At 46.1% G+C, this 19,070-nt stretch overlaps 2 long non-coding RNA genes across 5 annotated transcripts in view; one reads left to right on the plus strand and one right to left on the minus strand.

Moving 5' to 3' along the window:
* Positions 1-19,070, plus strand: part of LOC109489602 — a 203,486-nt gene that overhangs the window by 52,250 nt on the left and 132,166 nt on the right. The gene's annotated exons all lie outside the window — the stretch shown is intronic.
* LOC117796926 lies at positions 2,107-14,941 on the minus strand. Of its 3 annotated transcripts, XR_004621639.1 has the most exons (4): positions 14,719-14,941; positions 6,109-6,219; positions 4,969-5,105; positions 2,107-2,732 (listed from the first exon to the last, which is right to left on the minus strand). It is a non-coding gene; the product is annotated as an uncharacterized LOC117796926 (long non-coding RNA). The 3 variants fall into 3 exon arrangements; XR_004621638.1 differs by lacking the exon at positions 2,107-2,732 and having other exon boundaries at positions 4,285-5,105; XR_004621640.1 differs by lacking the exons at positions 2,107-2,732; positions 14,719-14,941 and adding an exon at positions 14,071-14,358 and having other exon boundaries at positions 4,285-5,105.

Raw genomic sequence — 19,070 nt, forward strand, 5'->3', positions numbered from 1 at the left:
CTTCTGTAGGTGTGGTTTGTTTCAGCAAGAGATTCAAATGAATGCTATCAGTTTGGTAAAGGCACGTAGGAGCCCGGAAATTGGGTGCTTGACCACATTTCTGGTCTTCTGAGAAACTTCCAGTTTAATAATACACTCTGAGCAACTGAGCAGAAGTGCTTAAGCCTTTTGGGCAGCTCCTGCATGTGGTGATCTCCCTGAGCAGGGCACACGCGTCTGTAGAGGGTTGCCGTGTGGGTATGCTGTCTGGATGACGGCACAGCAGGCCTTCAGGTGGTCATCACCCAGCAAATGGGCAGAGAGCCCAGCAGGGAGGAGCGGCCAGTGGTGCGTCCACATCCCAGCCTTGTTGCCCACGAGCTGTGTGGACAGGGCAAGTTACCTTCCCTAACTTCTCTCTCCCTTGGTTTCCCCTTCCTGCAACCGTTGATAATAATAATGTCAATGTCAACAAGTTGTTCCAAGGTGAAAATGAGCTAGGATCTACTAAGTGCTTCAGAAAGTACCTGACCAGGGATGGTGACACGCGTATGTATTGTTATTAACCCAACACAAAATCAGTCTGCATCAGGGAAACCCTGTCATTCACCAGAAAAGCGGGTGTACATGTGCGTCATTGTGTATGTGCACAGCGTGTGTCCCTATTCAGTGATGTAGACAATGGATTCCGTTACAGAGTCCGTCCCTCATTCAATGCAGCTGAACCAGTGAGAGCTCACGTCTACCAGAGAGCACACTGGACGACGCTGGGGATAAGAGCTCACTGATTCNCGGACGATGCTGGGGATAAGAGCTCACTGATTCTTCCAGTTTTTGAACCTCAGGTACTGAAACGTTCACGGAAAGGTAGATCGAAGCCCCGTTCTTGCCCTAGACCATGAGCTCATTCCTTCACTCCTTCCCCTGATGCGAGTTTACTGACCAGGGGCCACGGACTAAGCCGTGCCCTGTGCAGTCACGATGTGGAACTGTCACGCAGAATGCCAGACCATGTGCCACCAGACGAAATCTCCACTGAAGGGAGATGGGAATCCTTCCTGAAAGAGGTAGAACTTACCAGAATTTTAAAGATGGGTGGGCATTCTGCAGATAAGACCACTGGTGGAGAGGATACCTGATGGAAGGACCCACTACCAAAGACATGAAGGTGGGGGGCACCTGGGTGGCACAGCGGTTAAGCGTCTGCCTTCAGCTTAGGGCGTGATCCCGGCGTTATGGGATCGAGCCCCACATCAGGCTCTTCAGCTATGAGCCTGCTTCTTCCTCTCCCACTCCCCCTGCTTGTGTTCCCTCTCTCTCTGGCTGTCTCTATCTCTGTCGAATAAATAAATAAAATCTTTAAAAAAAAAAAAAAAGACATGAAGGTGGGAGGTCAGTGATCCAGGGTGGCCCAAGGGGCTTCCAAGCCCAGAGTATGCAAGATTCTGCAGCCGGGGAACAGGTGGGAAGGCCAGCCTGGCCACATCAGCAAGGCTTGTGCGTGATTCAGGCAGGCAGGGGTACAGCTGGCTTGGAGGACGTGGTCTACAGAAGCGATACCCTGTTTCAAACAGGTTTCTGTGCAAAATGTCACACATGAAGCGTCAGTGTGGGGAAGTGGTTGAGGGCCGGGATTCTGCCGCTTGATGACCTGGGTTGTGCCCCCGTTCAACAGACATTTTGCTCGGAGCCGTGTGCCAGAAGGAGCAAGCTGGGAGTGGTGAGCCGGATGAGCCCAGAAGGGGGGAAACTGGAAACTGTTTATTCATACAGGGGCGAAGAGCTANCCCAAGGGGCTTCCAAGCCCGGAGTATGCAAGATTCTGCAGCCGGGGAACAGGTGGGAAGGCCAGCCTGGCCACATCAGCAAGGCTCGTGCGTGATTCGGGCAGGCAGGGGTACAGCTGGCTTGGAGGACGTGGTCTACAGAAGCGATACCCTGTTTCAAACAGGTTTCTGTGCAAAATGTCACACATGAAGCGTCAGTGTGGGGAAGTGGTTGAGGGCCGGGATTCTGCCGCTTGATGACCTGGGTTGTGCCCCCGTTCAACAGACATTTTGCTCGGAGCCGTGTGCCAGAAGGAGCAAGCTGGGAGTGGTGAGCCGGATGAGCCCAGAAGGGGGGAAACTGGAAACTGTTTATTCATACAGGGGCGAAGAGCTAAGGTGGCAAAGCATGGAAAGGTGGGGACGTGGAGGGTCACACGGTGGTCCCAGAGGAGACAGGCCTCCCCAAGTCATTGCCAGCAGACAGGAAGGTGGCAGAAACATACAGAGTGAGGCCAGGTGAGCGTGGTCACCTCCAATGACAAGGTGATGACAGATGTCACATGTTCTGGGATTTTGTGCCATGTGGCTCCGGCCCCCCCCACCCCCCCCCCGGTCCCCAGATGTCCCTGCTTTGCTCTAGGGGAGGAAGCCCTGTGACTCCTGAATGGTGAGCACTGGTGCCGCTCGCTCCCCAGGGAGGGGCACCTGGGATTAGCGCCTCCCCAGAGCTTCCTGAGCTCATCAAGACACGTGAGGGGGAAATCTTGGTGTACAAAGTTGGTTTACTTGCCCAGGGCTGAAAATTCCTGAAAGAGGCCCAAACACCTAGGGCAGGAAGGAAGCTGTATGCATGGAGGATTCAGCAGTGGGCTCTCCGTGTACCGCACGCAGGCTTCGGTTCCACTCCGGGGCTACGGTCACAGGTACCTCCAGGGCACTTGGACCTGCCTGTGTACTTTCATGGCGTTGCACCCTCATGCCATCCTGTCAAGAGATGAGAAGTGTTAGGACCAGGAGTCAGACCCCAGCTGACCAGGCTGCAAGTGAGCCGGGGCACTCAGTGCCTCCTGGCCGTGTCCTCCTACGTGGCTCACCCCATGTGTGGACAACCCAGCTGGACTGCGAGGCAGGAACGGAGCTTGTGCAACCCCAGCTGAGGCCCACCTGCCTCCGGCCTCCAGGCATTGACCCCTTTGCTCGTAGCCATCTGTGTGGTGGTTCCCAACACAGGACTCGTGATGTGACCTGACCCGTGCCACTCTGGACCTTTCTCCTAACGTACAAGAAGGTGACCTCTTCCATAATGAAAGCAGCCGCTGCCTCGAGACCCTGTGTCCGCACCTCTGGAATTGCCTGGGCCTCAGCTTCCTCAGGGTCCCTGCCTGCTGATTGCCAGGGGAGGTGGGGGGGGGGAAGGCCCTGTCTAGGGCATCTTCCCCTCTCCCACCCCACCAGCCATCTCAAGCGATTTCTTGTGTGGGTGGCTTCATCCCCGCTTCCTCCCTGTACCAGGTCAGACCCAGCAGATTGGACAGACACCCCGGTGCCTCCATCACTGAGAAACTCAGACTGGCACAGAATGTGGGGCCTGTCCTTCCCTGAGACTGCCGTGGGGTGGGTAACACGGACCTCCAAGTGCAGGAGAGTTGGTGCAGAGTCCACAAGGTGGACCCTGAGCAGGTCTGGGTGGGAGCTGGGCAAACCGTGCTTAGCTGCACGGTGCTCGCCGTCACTGAGCAGGGCTCATTTGCTGGGAGAGCTGTAGTCAGTCTGGTAACACACCACCTCCTAGCCAATCCCTTCTCCTCATCTTGCAGCTCTGGAACTGTCCCTCCCAAGAAAGCCTCAGCACACAAGCTTTGACTTGGGCTTCGATTTCTAGAATCCTAGACAGCCAGCTTTTTCTTTCTCCTAGAATCTGTAGGAGATGTAAAATGCAGCAATATTCCCCCAAATACGTTCCTGGTACTAGATACCTTAGTAAGATTGGCAAATGATGGAGCCTTGTAGAGAAATTGGTGCCTGTGTTTCTTTGTCTCCGGCAGAGCCACCCAAACCACTCCTGACCGGGGGACCAACCTTTTATACATTCCAGCAAAATTGTTTAATTTCTAAGTGAAACTAAAGTCTGCTGGGAAAGCATCTGGGAAGCCCTCTGGAGCACTTTTTTTTGGGTATGATATGCGTTCGTTAACTTTACTGGAGATGCATCAGAGCATGGAAATTTGTCGTGATAAAGGGAAACTTTTTTTTAAATTTTTAAAAAGATTTTATTTAATTATTTTGGTTTTTTTTATTATGTTAAGTTAGCCACCATATCATTAGTTTTTGATGTAGTGTTCGACGATCTATTAGTTAGCTGTGTGCTCATCACAACACGTGCCCTCCTCCTCAATACCTATCACTGGGTTACCCTATCTCCCCCCACCCCCTCCCCTCTGAAACCCTCAGTTTGTTCCCTGGAGTCCATAGTCTCTCATGGTTTGTCTCCATCTCTGATTTCTCCCCCTTCAGTATTCCCTCTCTTCCTCTACGGTCTTCCATGCTATTCCTTATGTTCCACATATGAGTGAAACCATATGATACTTGTCTTTCTCTACTTGACTTATCTCACGTAGCATAATCCCCTCCAGTTCCATCCATGTTGATACATTTTGAAGGGTAAACTAGAAGACTTTGTTGTTACGGAAAATACGTGTTTTTACCATTAACTATTTGGAGAGCATTCTTTTCCAGGACAAATTTAATCATTTACTTAACAGCAACACAATAAAGCCTTCCTATTTAAATAGGAAAACAAACAATACCCATTATTTTTGACATCAAAACTGAGAAATGAGGAAGGAAAAAGAATTATCATTATAACAGGGAAGATGTGACCCAATACATTCATTTGCCTAAATAGTAGGCAGGAAAATGCGAGAATTTAGCAGTGTAGCTGGACAAAATGTCAACATTTAAAAACAGTGGCTTTCCTGCCTACGGGAGACAGGTGTCACGGAGTGGTGGCCAGCTTGTGCTCACCACCTGCTGCTGTGTGACCATGGCTCATGCCCAAACTCCTGGGGCTCCTGTCTCCTCAAGTGTGAACTTGGGGTGCTGATCTTTGCTGCCCTCAGAGGTTCTGGGAAGTCACTGTAGTTTGACTCCCTCAACACCTAATCCCAGGCTCACTCTTCTAGCCTCCCTGTTCTTTGGGGTTTTTGCAAGCATCACACACTTTCAGAGACTTCCTTGGAGCTGGGGTGGTTGTTTGACACAATTCTGGCCAGAGAGATGGATGAAGTCACAGATGTCTCCTGTTTTCCTTTGCTTCCGCCTTAAAAATGGAGGTAATGCTGGAACTGTGACACCTGTCTGACAAGGAGGGAAAGGGCCAATGTCAGCAACCTGTTACCACATCTCTGAGCTTCTCAAATGTGTGAGAAACAAATCCGGATTTGTTTAAGCTATTGTTGGGTATTTGGTGACCTACAGATTTTCATTTGTGTCTGAATAATATGTAACGCATCACATAAAAAAACATTTGGTGTGCCTAAAGAATGCTTAATAAATGCCAGCTCTTGTTATTATATTTTAACATATTATACTTAAATATATTTAAAATACAATTGGGAAAAGTGTGCAATTCATAATAAAAAACTGGTAAATAATTCATACTNTAAAAATGGAGGTAATGCTGGAACTGTGACACCTGTCTGACAAGGAGGGAAAGGGCCAATGTCAGCAACCTGTTACCACATCTCTGAGCTTCTCAAATGTGTGAGAAACAAATCCGGATTTGTTTAAGCTATTGTTGGGTATTTGGTGACCTACAGATTTTCATTTGTGTCTGAATAATATGTAACGCATCACATAAAAAAACATTTGGTGTGCCTAAAGAATGCTTAATAAATGCCAGCTCTTGTTATTATATTTTAACATATTATACTTAAATATATTTAAAATACAATTGGGAAAAGTGTGCAATTCATAATAAAAAACTGGTAAATAATTCATACTACACCGAGCAACAAAGTACAAGCTGACCTGGGTAAAGAAAACTATTAAACACCAAATAATGGCATAAAAGGAGACATATAAGTGACAAGATTGAACACATTTCTGGTTTAAGAGTCAGTATTGGGGCGCCTGGGTGGCTCAGTCGATCAAGCACCCAACTCTTGGTTTCGGCTCAGGTCACGATCTCACGGCCGTGGGACTGAGCCCCACGTCAGGCTCTGTGCTCAGTGCAGTGTCTGCTTCACATTCTCTCTCCCTCTCTCTCCCCCTCTCACTCACTCTCTCTCAAGTAAATAAATAAAAATCTTTTTTAAAAAATCGTCAATATCATAATGATAACAGTTACCCCCAAACTCACCAATAAGGATAATTCCACTCAGTCAAAATTCCAGTGAGTAATTTGAGGAACTTGAAAAGTTGATTCTCGTTTTCAGTTGGAAGAATAAATATTCCAAAGTAACTGAATTGGCTTTGAAAAAAAAAACACGATGAATTTACTAATTAAAACAATGTGATGTCACTGAAAGACGAATTGATCAATGGAATGGAATTGAAATTCTAGAAATAGATTCACCTATAAACGTGAAACTGTGTGTGATCACCAGGAACATTTAGACCGAAGACCGTATCAGTCGGGGTGAGTGCAGGAAATAGAAGGTGCGCTGGGCACTTTAGACGTTTACAACAGCATTGGGAGTTCGACAGGAGCGTGTTCTAGGCTGGATCTCCTGGGATGACTTAGTACACATGAGCTTATTCAACGGGGGCCTTTGGAGCTAACTCAGGCATTGTCGCTGAAGCCATGCCAGAAACAGGCAACCGCTTGAGAAACAAGAAGAGCTGCTTCTCACGTTCAGGATACCAGACCATGGTGCCCAAGGCAGTGGTCTGGGAACCAGAAGTCACATTAAGCAGCCGCCCCTCTCACCACTGCTCCTGGATCCCCAGGACACTGGAGGATGGACACTGGGGACACCATGCAAGGAAGCTCCGTGTTGCCGAGGTCCTTGCCTGTGGCAACACTCAAGAGACATGGGAAGATGGCTCACTCCTGCCTTCCAAAATCACTCACAAGTGCATCTAAATGACGGAAGATAATTTGCTTCCAGAACCTCAGCTTTGGGGAGTCTAGAAAATGTTTTCTCTCACTTTCCGATTTTGCCAAGTAGAAACCAGATAAAATGGAGGTTGAGAGAATTGATCCAAACTACCTACTCGTAACAGAAAAGAGCATCATATTGGGATCATTGGTCAGATCCTCACCTCATTCCAAACACAAAAATACTCCCACGTAATTAAAGATTTAAGTGTTGAAATTACACATAAAATTACCGAAAAACATATGGGAGAATAAATCTATAATCTTGGGGCTAAGGCGTAACGTGAAACCCAGAGGCTATAAAAGAAAAGATAAGCGTATTTAATTGAGTAAAAATCAAGCAGCTTTGGTTTGATAACGGACACACTGAACCAAGAGACAAGACAAGAAGTTAGGAGTGCCTGGGTGCTGCACTAGGTTAAGCATCTGACTCTTGGTTTCAGCTCAGGTCGTGATCTCGGCGTTGTGATATCGAGCCCCGAGTTGGGCTCTGCGCTCAGTGTGGAGTCTGCTTGAGATTCTCTCTCTCCCTTTCCCTCTACCCATCCTGCTCGTGCTCTCTCTCTTAAAATAAAATAAATAGATCTTTAAACAAACAAAAAAACAAAGTCAGAAAGTTAGGGGAAATATCTATAATTTTTATTCTAGATAAAAGGTTAATATTTTTAATATGTAAGAGTTCTTACAAATCCACAGAAAAAGATCAACAGCCAATAGTAAAATAGGCAAAGGACAAGAATAACTAATTTTTGGAGAAACTCAATTGTGGATGACTTTGAACCATATGGAAACATGAGTAACTTCATTAATAATGAATACATGAAATTACAATGAGAATTTTTTACTTATCCAACTGGCAACCACAGTGAGTGATAATATCCACTGTTGGCAGGAGCGGTATGGAAATCAAGTGCAAATGGATGCAAACTTTAAAAGTGAGTGTGGCGATATGCGCCTGATGTTAAAATGTGCCCACCTTTTAACCTGCAATACACTTCCTAGAATCTGTCTCACAGAACTCGCAATACACTTCTCAGAATGTGTCCCACAGAAATAATCACGTAAGTGAGCAAAGACACGCACCACCGGGATTTTGACTACAGAGTTATCTGGAGGAGGAAAAACTGGAACAACTCTTAGTGCCCACCAAGGGGCCATTAGTTAAATAAATGATGATACATCCATACAATGGCATACTGAATGGCAATTAAAAAGAAGCAGCTCTATTTCTATTGACTTTGAAAGATGGCAAGAAGTCGAGAGTAGATGTACGTAGGTAACATGATTCCACTTGGGGTTTTTTTTTTGTAAGATTTTATTTATTTATTTGAGAGAGAGAGAGAGCATGAACAGGGGGAGCGGCAGAGGGAGAAGGAGAGGCAGGCTGCCTGCTGAGCAGGGAGCCCCACATGGGGCTCGATCCCAGGACCCCAGGATCATGACCTGAACCGAAGGCAGACGCTTCACAGACTGAGCCACCCAGGCGTTTCCACTTGTTTCTAAAGACAAAAATGTGTATTATGTACACAGCAACTCTGGAGGGGTGCACACAATTGCTCCTGGCGTTTACCCCGGGGCTGGAGGAGTAGCGCTCAATGTGGGCAGAAATCCCACTTTTTACAGTGTACTTCTTCAGGTTTCCACATCTCTAAAGGACTGGTATTCAAAAAAACGAAGATGCAAAAGAACTAAACCCCCCATTCAGCCATTTAACATAGAAGCATGGCCACCGAGGTGACTAAACCCCCTTTACAGTCAAAAGTTGCTTAGAGCTCATTTGATAGGTAGGGAAATTAGGGCTCACACCTCATTGGTCCAGAGTCTAGATAGAAGCAATTGCATTATTTCCTGAGGCCATTATTTCCGAATTCTAAAACCAGAAGCAAAGAATGCTTTGGCTTTTTAAAGTTGCATTACATCTTCCTCCAGAGAAGCTGCTGCTTCTGGCTAGTGGTGATTAACTTTCCTGCCAAGGTTGCCTGGTCTGCAAGACCAGCATCTTCCAGGCACCCTTGAGGTGGGCTGTGCGCAGAATTTCTCTCCTGATTAGCACCTGCAGTTACTGCCCCCAGTACTTATTATCTGCGGCTTGCCTGCCCAATCTGTGAATTTTTTTTTTTTCTTAAACTGAGTCACCTTATCTTGGCTTGCTGCTTGCCTGTGCAAGCTGTCGTAATTTGCCTATTGCTGTAATTTCCTGAGTACAATCATATGTGTTACATTGCTTAAAAATTTCCTTTGAAATGTTGTACTTGAACCTTTGTTTTCAACCCAGCCTCTTTTGTAAATCTATTCTTTGGTTCTTTCTTACAAATGATCCAGTGCCCAATATGCTTCAGTTAGAAAAGAAATCATTTATTTTAAATTTGTGGAAAGAGCCAAGAGTATGTGACCGAGAGCATGCATCCAGACCCTCTGTGCCATTTGCCTGCTGTGTGGCTTTGGGCNGCACCCTTGAGGTGGGCTGTGCGCAGAATTTCTCTCCTGATTAGCACCTGCAGTTACTGCCCCCAGTACTTATTATCTGCGGCTTGCCTGCCCAATCTGTGAATTTTTTTTTTTTCTTAAACTGAGTCACCTTATCTTGGCTTGCTGCTTGCCTGTGCAAGCTGTCGTAATTTGCCTATTGCTGTAATTTCCTGAGTACAATCATATGTGTTACATTGCTTAAAAATTTCCTTTGAAATGTTGTACTTGAACCTTTGTTTTCAACCCAGCCTCTTTTGTAAATCTATTCTTTGGTTCTTTCTTACAAATGATCCAGTGCCCAATATGCTTCAGTTAGAAAAGAAATCATTTATTTTAAATTTGTGGAATGAGCCAAGAGTATGTGACCGAGAGCATGCATCCAGACCCTCTGTGCCATTTGCCTGCTGTGTGGCTTTGGGCAAACCGCTTAACCTCTCTGGGTCAGTCACTGCGTATATAAGTGCTATATGAGTGCTTGTTACCTTGAATTAAATAATACTATGGTAATTTGTGCTCAATTGTCTGATCACTGAGGCACCAGAGCTTCATTCATTCAACAACCCTGACCTCATTAGTGGGCTCCAGAGAGCCTGCTGGCTGTTGGGTGGCGGCTGGATGGTAGAGGAACCCAGGTAGAGCAGGGAGGCCTCCAGCACCCATCCCACATCTAGACACGTCTTTCTACCTTCACTGTCACCACCTGGGCCCCAGGCATCTTCCCCTCCACATGACCCTGTCACAGCCTGTTGGTTCAGCACGCGGGACAGAACATAGCCAGGCTGCCTGCTGCTCAGCAGAACTTCTCTGCTTCCCATCGCTCCACCCGTGATCCACGAGGGTCTGCAAAGCCCGCTCCCTTCCATTCTTCAGCTCATCTCACACCTCTCTTCTTGCTCCCAAGGCGCCAGACACACGACTCTTCCTTCGGTGTTTTTACTATGTTACTTTCTTTCCCGCCTCCCGGCCTTTGCCTGTGCTGATTTCTGTGCCTGGAACATTCTACCCAATGTTTTGGATGGCCTCCTTCTCTTTCCTTAGGTCCAGCTTCCGTGTCATCCCCAGTAAGAGCGGGGTGTGTGTCCACCCAGCACCCATTCCTATGTCTATTTCTTGGGGTGGGGTAGTGCCCCAAATTTCCTCTGTGGAAGTGTCCCTCCCACACTGCATGGGGTTGACGCAGGGAAGCCACACCAGGCCCAGCAAATATGAGCTATGGAAGTCTTTCTCTTCATTTCCTCAGAGAAGAATCTTTCAGGCATCCTAGCAATGGTGTGGCAATAGTGACATGGTGGCCGCATGGACAGAGCACTGAAGAATTAAGTGACCTTGTACCCAGACTTTCANTACCTTCACTGTCACCACCTGGGCCCCAGGCATCTTCCCCTCCACGTGACCCTGTCACAGCCTGTTGGTTCAGCACGCGGGACAGAACATAGCCAGGCTGCCTGCTGCTCAGCAGAACNCAAACCGCTTAACCTCTCTGGGTCAGTCACTGCGTATATAAGTGCTATATGAGTGCTTGTTACCTTGAATTAAATAATACTATGGTAATTTGTGCTCGATTGTCTGATCACTGAGGCACCAGAGCTTCATTCATTCAACAACCCTGACCTCATTAGTGGGCTCCAGAGAGCCTGCTGGCTGTTGGGTGGCGGCTGGATGGTAGAGGAACCCAGGTAGAGCAGGGAGGCCTCCAGCACCCATCCCACATCTAGACACGTCTTTCCACCTTCACTGTCACCACCTGGGCCCCAGGCATCTTCCCCTCCACGTGACCCTGTCACAGCCTGTTGGTTCAGCACGCGGGACAGAACATAGCCAGGCTGCCTGCTGCTCAGCAGAACTTCTTTGCTTCCCATCGCTCCACCCGTGATCCACGAGGGTCTGCAAAGCCCGCTCCCTTCCATTCTTCAGCTCATCTCACACCTCTCTTCTTGCTCCCAAGGCGCCAGACACACGACTCTTCCTTCGGTGTTTTTACTATGTTACTTTCTTTCCCGCCTCCCGGCCTTTGCCTGTGCTGATTTCTGTGCCTGGAACATTCTACCCAATGTTTTGGATGGCCTCCTTCTCTTTCCTTAGGTCCAGCTTCCGTGTCATCCCCAGTAAGAGCGGGGTGTGTGTCCACCCAGCACCCATTCCTATGTCTATTTCTTGGGGTGGGGTAGTGCCCCAAATTTCCTCTGTGGAAGGGTCCCTCCCACACTGCATGGGGTTGACGCAGGGAAGCCACACCAGGCCCAGCAAATATGAGCTATGGAAGTCTTTCTCTTCATTTCCTCAGGGAAGAATCTTTCAGGCATCCTAGCAATGGCGTGGCAATAGTGACATGGTGGCCGCATGGACAGAGCACTGAAGAATTAAGTGACCTTGTACCCAGACTTTCAGTAGTTCCTCACCTCACCCCCACCTTCCTATTATTGACCCTGAGCCTCGCGACATCTGCACATGGCCACTGAGCCCCTTTGCACCGATTCGGCTCCTAAAGGCATCTGTGGGGCAGCCACCTCCGCCCTACAAGGCCAGCTCCTCTCCCCATGCAGTGTGCGGACATCGCTCATCCTTGTGGGTGGGTCCTCTCCCTTCCTGTGTCCCGCTGGACTGACACCCTCAGAAGCCCAGCCCCCTCTTGCTGCTTCCGTGGAGTTTGAGTGAGAAGAGGAGACTCCTTAAGGACAATGACTATCTATCACCAAATCCAGCTTCAAGCGGGTCCCTAGAAAGCGCAGCCCTCTCCTCTCAGGAGAGGACTACAACCTTGTCCTGCTTTCCTCAGACCTCCTACCTCATCACCTCCCTGCTCAGACCCAGGAAACGACCTCACAGTCTCACAGAGAAAAGACCAACTCCCTCCACTGTCTGTCATCACTGCAGGGTTCCCCCAGTGCACACACCTCTTTTCTGTTTCTCCATCACCATGGAAGAGGTGCCCTCTCCTGTCTGAGCCTGATAATTGTCCTTTTATGAAGCTCTGGTGCCATTCTCTCCCCCCGGGACCTTGCTCTGTAGCTGGGCACCCCTCAGTCCAGCATTTGATATTAACTAGATGTCGTCAGCATCTGGACTTATGGTGACCAATCACCCCAGTTTACTGGGGAATTAGGGGGTTCCCTGGACTCAGGAAACTTTCAGCACAAAAATCAGAATGAATTTGTCACCCAATTTTTCTCCTATGTTCTGAACTAATCCTCCTTCAACCCCACACTGTTTCTTCATCTCCTTCCCTAAATCTCTCCTACCTTTCACACCCCAGCTTCTTAAAGCAGGTGTTTGCACCCTGGGGTTTGCTCACCCCCCGCCCCAGTCACTTCAGTAGAAAAGGAACAGAGTCTGGTGACTGCAGGAGCAGCTTCGGGCATCTGACTGCCATCCCTGGTGTAGGGCGCTCCCGGTTCTGCGGGGCTGGGGGCAAGACCCCTTTTCCCTCCATTCCACTGCATGCCGCTGCCAGCCCCACCATTTCCCTGAGAGCGTTCTTGGAAGGGTCAGCGGTTCACATCCAGACACACATCCCATCATCATCCCACTTGGATATTCAGTCAATGACGCTCAACACAGGTGAGCCTTGGCTTCTGTGCTCTTAGCCCCCATCAACCTTTGCAGCTTGCTTGCAGGGTCCATCCTTCTAATCATGAAATTCCTAGGCCCTCTTCTCGTTTTACACACTCACCCTGGGGGGCTCATCCACTTGGCAGGCTCCACTTGTCCTTTCTGTGCTGGTAAATACAAGTCTATGTCCAGTTCACATCTCTCCTGGGGACAAGACTGGCATATCCAATGGACATACCCATTTGCATGTCTCCAAGGCAACTCATGCTGAACTCATCCTATATCAATCTCATCATCGTTAACCATCTCAGATAGTGGGGCCAGTTTCTACCCAGTTGCACAAGCCACTGGGTAACTAACTGTCATCCTTAATTCTTCCCTCACCACACCTACTATGTCAGTGAGGATTCTTAGTTGCAAGCCTGATTAATCTAAGTCGGAAGGATTTTACTGGAAGGATATTCAGTAGCTCACAGATGCTACAGCAAGACTGCCAAGCCACAGTTCATCTTAGCAGGGCCAAAATCGATGCCTGGTCAATCACAGAACTGGCACTGCCTCTGGGCACAGGCACGGCTGTTTGCATCACTAACAATTCTCATCCCGGACCTCGGAGGCTACTGCAAAAATCACAACTGATTCCGCCATTACCAACTTCACCAGGACGGAGTCTATGTAGTACCGGCTTACTTTTGTGACTGGCTTACAACCAACAGAGAGGATGGGGGTTGGGGGGAAGGAAAGCACTGCATTTGGCTGACAAAGTATAATGGCTTCATGCAACGAATGCTGGGAGGTGAGTATCCAGCCTTTTTTGCTTCAGGAATGGGCATAGCTGTTCTGCCTCACAAGATGGTCAATTCTTTAAGCACAGGAATGAGGTTCTGATGTCAGGTGGCCACAAAGGATGGACAGTATCCACCGTCCACCCCACTGACTGCTCAACATATGCTCTTTACACACATACACTTCTTCCTGTTTTTAAGATTTTATTTACTTATTTAAGAGAGAGAGCACGAGCAGGGGGAGGAGCAGAGGGAGAAGGAGAAGCAGACTCCCCGCTGAGTGAGGAGCCCAACTCAGGGCTCGATCCCAGGACCCTGAGATCATGACCTGAGCTGAAGTCAGAAGCTTAACAGGCTGAGCCACCCAGGTGCTCCTCACACACTTACGCTTCTTAAAAAAAAAAAAAAAAGCTCCTACCTGACATAATGCAACTCTCCCTCATACGACAAAGCCCCATTTTGTTATCTATCCAGAACTTTCTCTTCTTCTGCATGCAGCTTCAAATCCAGGATCTTATATAACGACCGTGTCTGCCTTATTTCTAAAGTGATCACATCTCCATATTTTGTCATGTAAGGACTACATGTCGATTATATCTCAGTAAAACTCAAAGAAAGAACTTCTTCTTAATGGTGTAGAGGAAAGAAGAGACGGGTGATTTCAAACAATGTTCCTTCTACTGGAAGCAGTGAGGAAGAAAACACAGAGAACATTTGTGGCATAGTTTTGTAACCACCCTGTAGCTCTACTAAGCAAATCAAGCAAGCAGTTCCTTAAATTCTTATTCCCTTTGTCTCCTAGCATCCCTCAGTTAATCCTTTGTGCTGGGGCTTGATGCAAACAGTCATCCCTGAAAGATAGGAGCCTTTGGTGGCCCTGCCTTTACAGACTTCCAGTAGTATTTATCACTGGAAAAGAGAAGTCAGGCACATCAGGGTATTCCCAGGGAACCCCCCGGGGTCCGAACACACTCTCCACCTGACTCCCACGTGTAACACGGTCCTTATTTCCTCTTGACAACCAGTTCAGCACCCCCATCCGACGGCACGGCCCCTCCTGTATTACCTGCTCACTGGAGGTCGTAAGAACCCTAACGTGGCCAGCTGGCAGGCTTAGACTTCCAGTTTAAAGACAGAATTACTATATCAGCTGGCGGAAGCCTCTTCCTCTTGGGTGTTAAGTCGTCTAAGTGATCGGAACAGGGAGTCCTGAGGATTGAATAGAAGACTTTGACACAGTTGATTGAGAGAACAAAACTGTCAGGCCCCTGAAAGTGCTGCTGAAGAGAAACCCAACATCTCTGTGACCTTCTCTCCTGCAGCAATTGCTAAATCAGCAGGAAGATGTGCCTCACCCCTCTTGCACCATCACATTTTTCTCTCAATTTTCATCCAAAACCCCAGTTGCAAGAGACTAGCAAATGTGGCGTTCAGCCTCTGTGTTACATAAAGGGCCACTCGAAGGGGGTTGGAATGGCACCTGAGTGCCATTCTCCATGGCCCCTTCAAGACACAGCCTAATCCATCTGTTGCCCGGGGGCTGGACGGCTACTCAGTTTGGACCACTCTGTTTGGTCACTGGTGAACTGGAGACTGCAGTGTCATTAATGAGGTCTGCCTTGGTGGGGTGAGGACTAGGACTTCGCCATGTCTTCATGTTTATTATCCTGTTCCCTGACAGTGGTCCGCCAGGCTCCTCAGTGCGTCTTCAGCGAGTCCTTTATTCCACGTGTCCACAGCTGACCACCTAGGTCACGTCTCACTTACACATACAAGGGGCCATCAGAACTCTCCTTAGTACTAGGTGGAGTTTTCCTTCCTTCAATCACATGGTGTCCGGAAAAATCCATTCCATATTCCACTCAAGTTCCCAAGGATCTGGGACCAATTTTTATATTGTGTAGGGTACTTTGCTGCAAGCAACAGAGACCAAATCTGGCTAATGTAAACAGAACAATTACTTATTTTAAAATTACCAGGCAATTCACACAATCCGTGGGAGGGTTGGCAAAGCAGGGTTGGAGGCCACAGAACCAGTGGTCATCCCCCAAATCAGACTGCAGGAATGGTCTCATGAAAGCACCGCAGTCTACACTGTTGGACAGAGAAACCACAGCTTGCGTGGCTGGCTCCTTCAGTGTTGTCACCAGAATCAGTGTCCCTGCAGAGGGGTGCAGCCACCTTCGCAGGCTCTGCCCTACAGGGAAGGAATCTGTGTGACTTCACTGCTTCGTGTCACCACCTTCTCATTAAACACTGGGGATGAAGAGCCATGAAGAGGGTGGGAGTGATTGGCAGGGTTTAGATCCTGTGCTCTTTATGCCCTGGCTCCTAGGAGGCTCGAAAATGAATGCATGATTTTTCAACTACTGTGATAGGAAGCAGACTCTGTTCCGAGACACAGGAAGAGGCTCAGCTGCTGTGGCTGTAAAGAATGACAAATATTCACTACGTCCCCCATATATACTCAATCTCTCTAACAGCTTTGTTGAAATGCAATTCACATGCCGTAAAATTTACCCATTTAAAGTATATAATTCAATGGTCTTTACAAACATTATAAATGTTTGTAAATTGGGGTAAAATACATAGCATATAAAATTTGCTGTTTTAACCATTTTAAATGTACAATTCAGTAGCATTAATTACATTCATAATGTTGTGCAGCCATCACCACTATTTACAAAACTCTTTTCGTCATTCCAAACAGAATCTCTGTAATCATATGCAATAATGCTCTGTTCCCCACCCCTTAGTGCCTGATAACCTCTAATCTACTTTCTGTCTCTATGAATTTCCGTATCCCAGATTTCATAATAATAGAATCATACGATATTTGTCCTTTTGTGTCTCACTTAGCATAGGCTCACCCATGGTGTAGGACATATCAGATCTTCATTCATTTATGGCTGAATAATATTCCATTACATGTATAGACTCTATTTTGTTTATTCATTTGTCTGTTGATGGACACGTGGGTTGTCCCACCTTTTGGTCATTCTGAACATTGGCATACATATATTTGTTGGGATCCCTGCTCTCAATTCCTTTGGGTATATACCTAGGAGTGGAATTGCTGGTTCATAGGGTAATTCAGTGTATAGCTTTTAAATCTAGCTAAAATATGAGAAACCCAGAAAGTTGTTTTCCATAGAGGCTGTATCATTTTATATTCCGACCAGCAATGTGCAGAGGTTCCAGTTTCTCCACATTCTTGCCACCCTTGTTATTTTCCATTTTTTATTATAGCCAGGTGTGAAGTGGTATCTCACTGTGGTTTGGGTTAACTGTTTGGTGGTGATTAGTGATGTTCAGGATCTTTTCATGTACAGATGCATGTGTATATCTTCTTTGAAGAAATATTTTATTCAAGTCCTTTGGCCATTTTTAAAATTGAGTTGTTTGTCTTTTTGATGTTGAGTTTGTAAGAGTTCTTTATATTTTGTGAATACTGGACCCTTATCATATATACAGTTTTCAAATAATCTTCTCCATTATGTGGATTGCTTTTTCACTCTATTGATAGTATCCTTTGATACACAGAAATTTTTAAACAGGATGAAGGGCAAGTTGTTAATGTTTTCATTGCTGTTACTTGTGCTTCTACTGTTATATCTAGGAATTCATTGCCAAATTCAAGGTCTTGAAGATTTACTCCTAAGCTTTGTCTAAGAGTTTTGTGATTTTAGCTCTTCTATTTAGCACACTGATCCATTTTGAGTTAATTTTTCTTTAATTTTGTATATGGTGTGAATTAAGTGGGCTAACTTCATTCTTTTCTACCATCTGTTGAAAAACTGTTTTTCCCCATTAAATGTACTTGTCCCCCTTGCAAAAACCAATCAGTCAGAAATGCATGAGCTTATTTCTAAACTGTCAATTCTATCCTACTGGTCTTATGTCTATTCTCATGAGTACCACATCGTTTTAATTACTATGGCTTTTGTATTAAGTTTTAAAATCAGGAAATGTGAGTGCTCTAACTTTGTTCTTCTGTTTTCAAAATTGTTTTGGCTATCCAAGGTCCCTTTTAATTCCATATAAATTTGAAGATTAGATTTTTTATTTTGGCAAAAAAGGGCCATTGGAATTTTGATAGCAATTGCATTGAATCTGTAGATCTCTTTGGTTAGTATTAACATCTTCACACTATTAAGTCTTTCTATCCATGAACATGGGATGACTTTCTGTTTACATTTGTCTTAATTCATTTCAGCAATGTTCTATAATTTTCAGTGTTCAAGTATCTCACATCTTAGGTTATATTTATTTTTAGGTATTTTATTTTTTCAGACACTATTGTTTCGTAATTTTTCAATGTCCTTTTTTGATTATTTATTGTGGGTGTATAAAAATACAATGGATTTTTATGTGTTGATCTTGCTTCCTGCAACTTTGTTGAATTCATTTATCACTCCAGTAGCTTTTTTTGTGGATTCTTTGGGATTTTCTATACGTAGAATAATGCCATCTGCAAATAGAGATATTTCACCTCCTCTTTTCCAATTTGGATGCCTTTTATTTGTTTTTCTTGTCTAATTGCTCTGGGTAGTATGATGTTGAGTAACAGTTGTGAAAGTGGGCATCCTTGCCTCATTCCTGATCTTAGGGGGCAGTTTTAAGTCTTTCATCATTAAGTATGATGTTAGCTGTGTGTTTTCCATTAATGCCCATTAGCATATTGAGGAAATTCTCTTTATTCCTAGTTTTCTGAGTGGTTTTTTTTAAATCATGGAAGTATGTTGGATATTGTCATATGCCTTTTCTGAATCAGTTGAGATGATCATATGGGTTTTTCTTTCATTGCATTAATGTGATATATTACATTTATTGATTTTCTTATGTCGTACCATCCTTGCATTCCTGGTATAAATTCCACTGGTCACAGAATATAATCCTTTCAATGTGCTGTTGGACTCAGTTTGCTAATGTTTGTAAAGGATTTTGCATTTCTGTTCATAAAGGATATTGGTCTATCTTTATCTGACTTTGGAATCAGAGTAATGCTGACCTCATAGAATGAATTAAGAAATGCTCTCTCATCTATTTGAAAAGGTTGAGAAGTATCGGTATTAATTCTTCTTTAAGTATTAGTGGATTTCACCAGTGACACCATCTTGTCTGAGACTTTTTTTTGATTCGGTCTCCAGTTATTGTAGGTCTGTTGAGATTTATATTTCCTTTAAAAAATATTTTACTTATTTATTTATTTGATAGAGAGAGAGAGCAGGGGAAAGAGCAGAGGGAGAGGGACAGGCAGACTCCATGCTGAGCGTGGAGCCTGATGGGAGGCTCGATTCCAAGACCCTAAGATCATGACCTGAGCTGAAATCAAGAGTCAGATGCTTGAGAGGAGGTTAAGATGGCGGAGGAGTAGGGGACACCTTTTTCAGCCGGTCCCCTGAGTTGAGCTGGATA

This window comes from Ailuropoda melanoleuca, chromosome 17 (assembly GCF_002007445.2).
Source record: "Ailuropoda melanoleuca isolate Jingjing chromosome 17, ASM200744v2, whole genome shotgun sequence".
NCBI lineage: Eukaryota > Metazoa > Chordata > Mammalia > Carnivora > Ursidae > Ailuropoda > Ailuropoda melanoleuca.